Below are 8907 nucleotides of genomic sequence, written 5' to 3' on the forward strand. Positions count from 1 at the left end.
CTTTTTTACATTTTCTATATCTTTTTAAGTTGCAGATTTATTTTAGAATAGGTGCAAGATTTTCCTTTCATCAGACCTATAGAACTAAAGAAGTTTAAAGCAAAAAGATAATAATTTTACTGCCAAAGGTTTGTTAATTCAATATTTTATGGGTATTCACACCCATGGTTTAATTTGTTTGACTCTTTTGGCTGTGACTCTTCTGTATCTTTTGGCCCACCTGTTTTTTTATACCTTTTTTTCTTACCAGTCTCTTCTAAGGATTCTTTTATGGTTCGTCATTTGCAGTGATTCTCGTTTGGATTTAAGCCTAGATTTTTGCTGAGCCAGGAAACATGGACTGTCTCCAAGCTGTTTTTATTTTCTCTTGGCTAAGCACTTTGGGTCATTTTGGAAGATGAATCCTTGTCTTATTTTTGAAGCAAGAGTCTCTATTGACCTGGAGTCTTTTTATGCTCCATGCAGACCAAAAGAAATATCATTAAATGATACTGCCACCCCCATGCTTCACTGTAGAAATTATTTAAAGGTGATTATTGTTGCCTAAAAAGGAAGTTCTTTTTTAAAATTCTGGTAAATTTGAGATGCCTTTAAGTGAGGACTGCCATCTGTTTGGCCATTCATCCTTAAAGATATGACAAGTATATCGCAGTTGACCTTCTCAACTGTCTCCCATCCTAACAAGTGAACTCTAGTTTTCTCAGGCAGCTGGACATTTGGTCCCCTCTGAAAAAACTCAGTATTGCTTGACTAGTTTTGAAGGTTCTTGGTGGAACCAAACTTGTTTCGCTTCATGGATATTGAATAATATGAAATCATAATATTTTCCCCCCAGATTTGTGACCTGACATGTCTGCGTGCCTTTTAAAGAAAACTACTTCCAAAATATGGCTAAGATAACTGTAGGTGAAAGAAAAACTGATGGGTTGTGATACCGTACTAGAGGGTCTAATTTTGTAACCTTATTGGGCTTATCTAGAATTGCCACTGCGAATACACTCTAGAGGAGTAACATGAGCATTAAACATCAGAAGTAACATGTGGAGTGGAGTGGCAGCCTAGTGGTTAGGGCATATGGCTTGGCATCCTAAGGTTGTGAGTTTGAAACCCTCTGGCTCTCTGAGCAAGACCATTAAGGGCTGGTTATACTCCCACAGCAGATTGTTGCAGATTATTTTTGATTTATGCCCAATATTGAAGCGTGGTCTGCGCTATGTTATTCCACGCCACAACCAAGAGGGACAATCACCAACTAGCTGTGTGTCTAGATACGGCCAGGGCGGTGAAGTAGTGGGGGCAAGTTTGTGCGACAACGCAGGGACATGACGTCAAAAAAGAGCAGGGATCCAGGTGGAAAAAGGGTCCAAATGTTTTCTCACAACTCGCTCTTCTTCCTGGTCAATCTTCAAGAGTCATTTTCCACAATGGCGGTCATACAAACAAAACAAGGCCTCCTGTTTTTGGCACTGTCTGCAGTCACCTACAATTTTGGAGAGGTGCACCGGAGTTTAAATCAGCCTTTAACCCCACACTGCTCCCCAGGCGCCGCAAATGGCAGCCCACTGCTCCCCAAGCAGATGGGTTAAATGCAGAGAATTTCTTGTGACAGTGTAATGAAAATAAAAAATAAAAATTTAGAAGAGAAATTAGGAACTGCAGCACTGCTCGTTGTTTGCTTTTTGCTTTTCTGATATGATGTTAGTCTTTAACGAAGCAGGAAAACATGTCTGAAAAAACAAATCTGACTCTCGAACACCTCACACAGTGGGCTAACCTGAAAAAGTTGCAGGACTGGTTTCCTCTGCCTCTGGGGTGGGGTGGGGTGGGGGTTGGGGGGTAGTTTGCACTCATTCGCTCTCATCGCTCACCTCCTACTCTAGAAAGGCATTTGCCGCTCCACACGCTACCGACTGTTAGAATAATGCTTTCATTTTGACGGACGCACACTGTATTCCTCAGTGCAATCAGACCCATGACGTGAGGAGGCTTTGAGAAAAGCCCAGCTTGATGACAAATCTCTGAACTTTCACTCCTAAAACAAACACATCATTGGGAAGGTAAGTATAAACAAAATCCTGTTCGGTGCTGTGAGATTCACTCTGCTGGCCTCTCGTATTTGCCGTTTTTTTGTGTATGGCAGAAAAAAAGAGAAGAGAGTGGAAAAAGTGGATAAATATGTCATCAGTTGGATTTGCCATAAAATTTACAGAGATCAAATTGCCAGCCAGCCCCGCCCCATCCCATCACGTCCAAATGACTGGGGTGAGTTACAAAATATACACACACCCACACACAAACACCCTAAGGCAACATGAACACAAGAACAGTAAAACAACATTAGGATTTGAGGCCCCATAAAGCAATTGAAATTCTAAAAAAAGCTGAATTGAACTCACAGGGATAAAATAGTTAGTTGTGCAGCAAAATTTCAAACAGAGCTGCTGACTTCAGATTCTTTGCTCCGGACCACATTTTCCACACAAAAGTTAGAATCTGAATGTCTTAGATCATAGCTCCCACCACTTGTTTCTAGCTCCACTACGTTCAGCATTCACAGGGTCATCAGTAAGAACACTATCCAGAGCAGGAAAGGTGCTTTGGCCTAGCCTGACGTAGTCCTACTCAATTCTAGTCAGAATATGAGTCTGATACTGCTCCATAGAGCTGTGATTATGGGGCGTGTTTCGAACGAACCAGGAAAAAAATGCCTCTGCACTCAATTGGATAGACCTACAACCAATAAGAGCAACGGAGTGCGTGACGTATGTTAAGCCAGGCACAGTTGTTGTCAACAAAAATCAAAGCGTGCAGTTTCACGCCTAGAATAAGAAGATGAGCCGAGATCGCGTTTCTCTGTTCCTCTTTTAAAATGAATTTGCTGTCGATATCTTCTAGAACAGCCCTAATAGCAGAATCTACTCACCTTAACTCTCCAGCGGCAGCCATTGTTGTTGTTGCCCAAGCACGCTTTGGTCACGTGGTTGATTACGTTACTGTTCATCATCTGTCCATCATCGTATAAAGCCCGCCCTGACAATTTGATTGGATCGCCAGAGGGTGGGCGATCATACTCGCACTACTATGGAGCAGAGCCAGACCGAACTTCCCGACCTCAAACCTTGTGGGCGGGACTAAGTTCGGAATGGCACCCAGGCTAGCTTTGGAAAGCTTCACAAAATCCAATCTACACGTCAGACACACATAAATGAAAGTGGTCAAAATAGGACTGCCGCCTTCAGGAAAACGACCATAAAAAAACTAAAAAAAACACATTGCACAAAAATAGAAAACAGCAAAAGCTCTCCAGTAGGTACCTATGAAAACATTACCGATCGGTCAACTAGCTGACCAACCGACTGCACCACATTGATGAAGAAGAGACACTGAGACAAACTTCTCTTTGGAGAACAAAGATAAGCGTGATAAGTTATTGTTCATATGATTTAAATATGTCTGCTTTTGTGTTATTTACTTTATTATGTTATTTATCAGGGGTTCTCAGTGGTGCACTGGGTAGCACTGCTGCCTTGCAGCAAGAAGGTTCCCGGCTCGATTCCTGGCATGGAGTTTGCATGTTCTCCCGTGCACGTGTGCACTGCAAAAACGATCTTGAAATAAGTAAAAATTTCTTAAATTAAGTGTATTTACCCTTCATTTCAGTAGGTAAATAAGATGATTTGCCAATGGAATCAGTATTTTTACTGATTAGATTATAATTAGAAAATATGCACTTGAAAAAACATTTAAAATAAGAATTATTTTTCTTATTTTAAATGTAAATTGTGTTGTTCCATTGGCAAAGGGTCTCACTTACCTCCTTAATTCAAGACAAAATGCACTTATTTTAAGAAAAAATGACTTATTAAGATTTCAATTTTTTGCAGCGTGGGTTCTTTCCGGGTACTCCTGCTTGCTCCCATAATCCAAAAACATGACTGTAAGGTTAATTGGCTTCTCTAAATTCTCCTTAGGTGTGAGTGTGTGCGTGAATGGGTGTTTGTACTGTTTGATCTCTGTGATGGACTGGTGACCTGTCCAGGGTGTACCTCTCGCCAGTAGACAGCTGGAGATGCATTTGATTTTCCTTTCTAACTCTAAGTTGAAATATGAACAAGGATGTAAAATTCAAATCTAATATGTTTTATTTAAATAAATGATAATAAAAAAATAACTGAAATGCCATGTTTGCCTTATTTGCCATGTATTTTATATTCATGCGGGCTGACTGTATGACCAGTAATACCAACAAACTGCTCCTGATTAAGTTATGTTGATGTTAATAGCGGCCCACACAAACTGTTGCAAATCAGCTGTTCAAAGAGACAGTTTACAAAAGGAACTACTGACTTGCTAAGTGACAGAATAGATGTCATGTATGTAGATGGATTCAGAATAAAGGAATAGTTCCCTCAAAATCCATAATTGTCTCTCACTAGTCTGTGGGCCAGTATTTAGTTATTTCATAATCCTTCCTCCCTGAGGTCAAAATTATATGACATGAGTAAATACTGCAAAGAAATTTTTGAGCGGTCTTACATGTCATTGTTTCTGGGCTGCATTAAAAAAGAGCGCAAGTATATCCACTTCTCCAGGGACCACTATGATCCTGCATTCAACTGACCTTTTAAGGTTAAATCACAGCAAAAAAAAACACAGCAAGATGCACATAAAGAGAAAACATTCAAAATGTTTTTATTTTTTGCAGAGAAAGACATTGTTGTTACATACAGAGTCACTCCCTGTTTCACTGTTTCAAAAAAGGCCCACTTTTAAGACTAAAGAAACTCTGTTTTTGTTCATAATATTCATTCAAAACATTCATGTAAGTTTAGGAAATAGTTTTTCCCCCCCTCTGTTTAGACTACATGTTGATGTTCGAGCAGCAGATCTAACAGAATAAACAGCACCGACTGAGCCAATAGGGTCTGCCTGCAGTTTTAGTTTAGACAGTCCCACAAAGAAAAACAAAACCCCATAAAAGATAATATCATTAATAGCGTTGCTGCTGCTACCACTTCTGATAATAATGCATAACTGACAACCTAACCTGCCAAGCGTGTTTTGATTTCTTTTCTTCTTTTGTTAGAATTTCCTAGGAAGCCATCAAGCATCAACTCTGACTACTGTTTTACATGAGAAAAAAACATTAAAGAAAATAAGCTTCTTTTCTCCTGTTTAGGAAAAAAAAGTTTACATCAGTTTTGCTACATTTTCCATCTAAATTACAGAGACCTGAGGCACAAATTTGTCCAAGTTTCTAGCTGAACTGCACCCAAGTTATGATCTATTATTTTTTTCTCTAACAGAACTATGGCTTCGAGCAAATTTGTTTGCATGGTTTATTAAACTGTGGGAACATATTTTAACAACCCCTTATTTTCATTTTGCCTTTAGGCAGCCAATGAGCTCCACACATACAGATGGATCCTGTCTTTCTCTTCAAACCTAAATCTAAAACAAAATGCTAACAAAAGAGAAAAAAAAATCTTTGGTTCCTAAAATGTTTACTGGATAGCTGTAAAAGTTGTGGAAAAATGATGAGGCAAATCTTTAAGAGGCAATCAGGAAAAAAAGAAAGTTACTAGAATCTTTTGATTTTTTTTTTTTTTTTTTTGCTTTTTAGCTGATGAAGTACCAGTAGACAGCAACTTAGCTAAATCAACTACACCAAAATCAATAAAAAAATATATTTTTTAATTATTTATTATTCTTGAAGTTAAAATAGATACATTGAAACAGCATGAATAGGGCCTTATGGGTGCCGTCTTTATGTTAGTGGCTAGAGCAGCACGCTTTTGCTGTGAGAAGGTTGCACGTACCCGGTTTGATCCCCAGAAAGCTCCACTCTGCTCCCCAGGCGCCACACAATGGCAGCCCACTGCCCCCCCAGGGGATGGGTTAAATGCATTTCCCGCGTTGTGCGACAATATAGGGCTTTACATTCTGAGGGCAGTGTTGGCATAGTAGTTAGGGCATAGAGCTTGGAAGTTCTGAGTTCGAGCCCCACTCCCACAGACAGTGGCAGCCCACTGCTCCCCAAGGGGATGGGCAAAATGCAGAGGGCTAATTTTGTTGCTCTGTACTGTGACAGTGTAATGACAATAAAAACCTGGAGAAAAAAGAAGTTATGGTAAAAATTTTGATTCTGCAATATATAGACTGCAACTATTTTAGTCTATTTGGGTTGAAACTCAACCTATGCACGGCAGCACTAAAATGAAATAAACTAAATGAAATGAAATGAAATTCAATTCAGTTTATTTCTATAGCACCAATTCTCAATGCCTGTCATCCTAAGGCACTTTACAATTCACTAGATACAGTCAAATTGATTCAAAGTTTTCTATCTAAGAAAAAACAGTTGATTTCATCGACTCATTGACTGGAAGGAATCCCTCAAACTAAGCATGCTTGTAGCGACAGTGCAGAGGAAAAATTCCCTTTTAACAGGAAGAAACCTCCAGCAGAACCACGCTCAGTGTGAGCGACCATCTGCTGAGGCCGACTGGGGTTCAAGATGAAAGAAGCAGAGATACAAAAAGCAGCTATAAACCAGCTCCACAGGCGGCCCCATCCAGGAAAGGAACAGCCAGGCAGACAAGCTCTGAGCCAGCTCCCATGTCAGAGGATGAAAAGAGCACATCCAGTTAGTCACAGTCAGAGATACACGACTGAGAAATCAACTGCAAATCACCTGAATGAAATCTCCTATTGGGTAAAACAGTGAATGCCAGCGTAGCCTGAAATATTTCTACATCACAGCCCCATGTTTGGATATGTTATACATATATACACAGTTATACATATGCATAACTATACATTTATATATATAGAGAGAGAAAGAAGAGTTATATGCATATATATTTATATTTATATTATCTTGTGTGGTTTGTTGTATGTATATATATATATATATATATATATATATATATATATATATATATATATATATATATATATATATATATATAAATGTTCTGGAGCTTGTAAAAAAAAGTAATTTCCCTCTGGGATTATTAAAGTATGTCTGATTCTGGTTCTGATTCTGTTAGTGTTCTAGATTTGGAGGAAGCTGCCTTGATGTCATCTCTGAGGTGATAGCATTTCCTGGCTGTGGAAGCTCATATTCTCCATTGTTGTTGTCATAACAATGATGAAAGTGGTAGACCTATACAGACTTTACCGACTGATTTTGACCCTAGAGAAAACCATCTCATACCATGAGTCAGAAGTTGAAGTTTTGGGCAAGGGAATACAGACCAATAGCAATATTAAGGTAAGTATTGTTTTAACCAGTAGTTAGGGCAATGTTAAATTTTATTAATACTATTCAGTCCTATCAAATTCACTCTCACTTTCCCTCATCCTGACCTCACCCCTCTCCATTGATGCTCAAACTTTATTGTGTTTCTGGAGCTTTACATACATTTTTTTGGCATTTTACAAAATTTGTCTGCTTTTACAACGGGTTTATTTACAATAAAAAAAAAAAAATGAAAAAAACAAACCAAATATAATCTAATTGCTCCCCGTATCAACAACCAAAGTGTATTTGTACAACAGGTTGAAACAAGTCTGTGGTTTATTCAATCTGCAAAGAGAGACTGTGAGCAGATAACATGAAGGCTCAACAGACTAAATCACTTTTGATCTGTCTTATCTTCTTGAACTTTTACGCTCTGGGTTTCGAACATGTTGGCAGCCTGTTGGAGATCTCAGAGATAAGGGCAGGATCCAAATTCAATACACAACTATCTGCTTTGGTAACACTGGCCAAGCTCAGGGGGAGCGTTGGCCTAGTGGCAAGAGCAGTGCGCTTGTGCTCTGGCAAGGATGCAAGTACCAAGCTCGATCCCACAGCTTCCTGTCTGGGTCTCTGAGCAAGACCCTTAACCCCACACTGCCTCACAGTAGCAGCTCACTGCTCCCCAAGGTGATAGGTTAAATGCAGAGGTAAATTTCTCCAGAGATTAATAAAGTTTAGTTATATTATAACAATGCTAACAGTTAATATGACAGCAATGAATTTAAAGTTACTGAATACTGTTTATGCAAGGAAGAAATATACATAAATTATACAAACATTATCAACACTGATTCCATATTATATCAACCAGAGAAATCAGCTACATTTGGCTTTAGCCATTCAAACCGGATAAAAGGACTAAAGGCAGGCAGACTCGAAGTCAGGCGCAAATTTCAAATTGGTGCATATCTAGCATTTCAGAATAATTATATAAAAGCACCAATTCAGTCATCATAAATGAGCTTTGGTCTGTAGCTAGGTCCTAAGTTAGGACTCCTGTCTGTGTGGTTTGTGTTTTGTGTGTTTGTCTTCCTTCCTCCACCAGGCGGCGCCTAGTCCTGATTCACCTCCTCACACACCTGCAAAGGGTTACCTCATTAACGGAGTGCTCTTAAGCTGCTGACTGCTTATACCTCGACGCCAGAGTGTTGCCAGTTTAGGGTACTCTAGCCAAGCTCAGTTGCTGAGTTTTTGTCAACCTGAGTTTTAATCTTGCTATTTTTCTCTTTGCCTCTCGGCAGGAAGTCTTCCTGCAAACTGGACGTTTCGGACCTTCTCTCCCTGGAAGGATCAACTGAGCCTCAAACTGAGCTGGGGATTCAAACTGGAGGTTTGGATCCACTTTCCTCCAAGGGATCGTTTGAGTTTCTCACTGAGCAAGGGATTCATCTCCACTATGACCCGTTCAAGTACAGCAGGAAATCTGAGTGGCAGTCAGTTTCTCCGTTCTCCTGCAAACAGCCGCATTCTGGATAAACCCTGTCCACCCTCCACCGAATGAGACAAACACTGGAACACCCCACACCGACTGGAGTCAAAGAGTCAACCACTTTTCTAGAAAGGTGAGTCTGCAAACCATTTCTTTTCAAGTTCGAGAATCA

General features: G+C 39.6%; 1 long non-coding RNA gene across 1 annotated transcript; it reads left to right on the forward strand.

Annotated features, from left to right (window-relative positions):
- Positions 1-1898: 1898 nt before the first annotated feature.
- On the forward strand, positions 1899-8397 carry LOC107088666. Its single transcript, XR_001481391.1, has 3 exons — positions 1899-2057; positions 2141-2262; positions 7053-8397. It is a non-coding gene; the product is annotated as an uncharacterized LOC107088666 (long non-coding RNA).
- Positions 8398-8907: the final 510 nt, after the last annotated feature.

The sequence above is a fragment of the Cyprinodon variegatus genome, unplaced genomic scaffold, assembly GCF_000732505.1.
Source record: "Cyprinodon variegatus isolate N-32 unplaced genomic scaffold, C_variegatus-1.0 Scaffold226, whole genome shotgun sequence".
Lineage (NCBI taxonomy): Eukaryota > Metazoa > Chordata > Actinopteri > Cyprinodontiformes > Cyprinodontidae > Cyprinodon > Cyprinodon variegatus.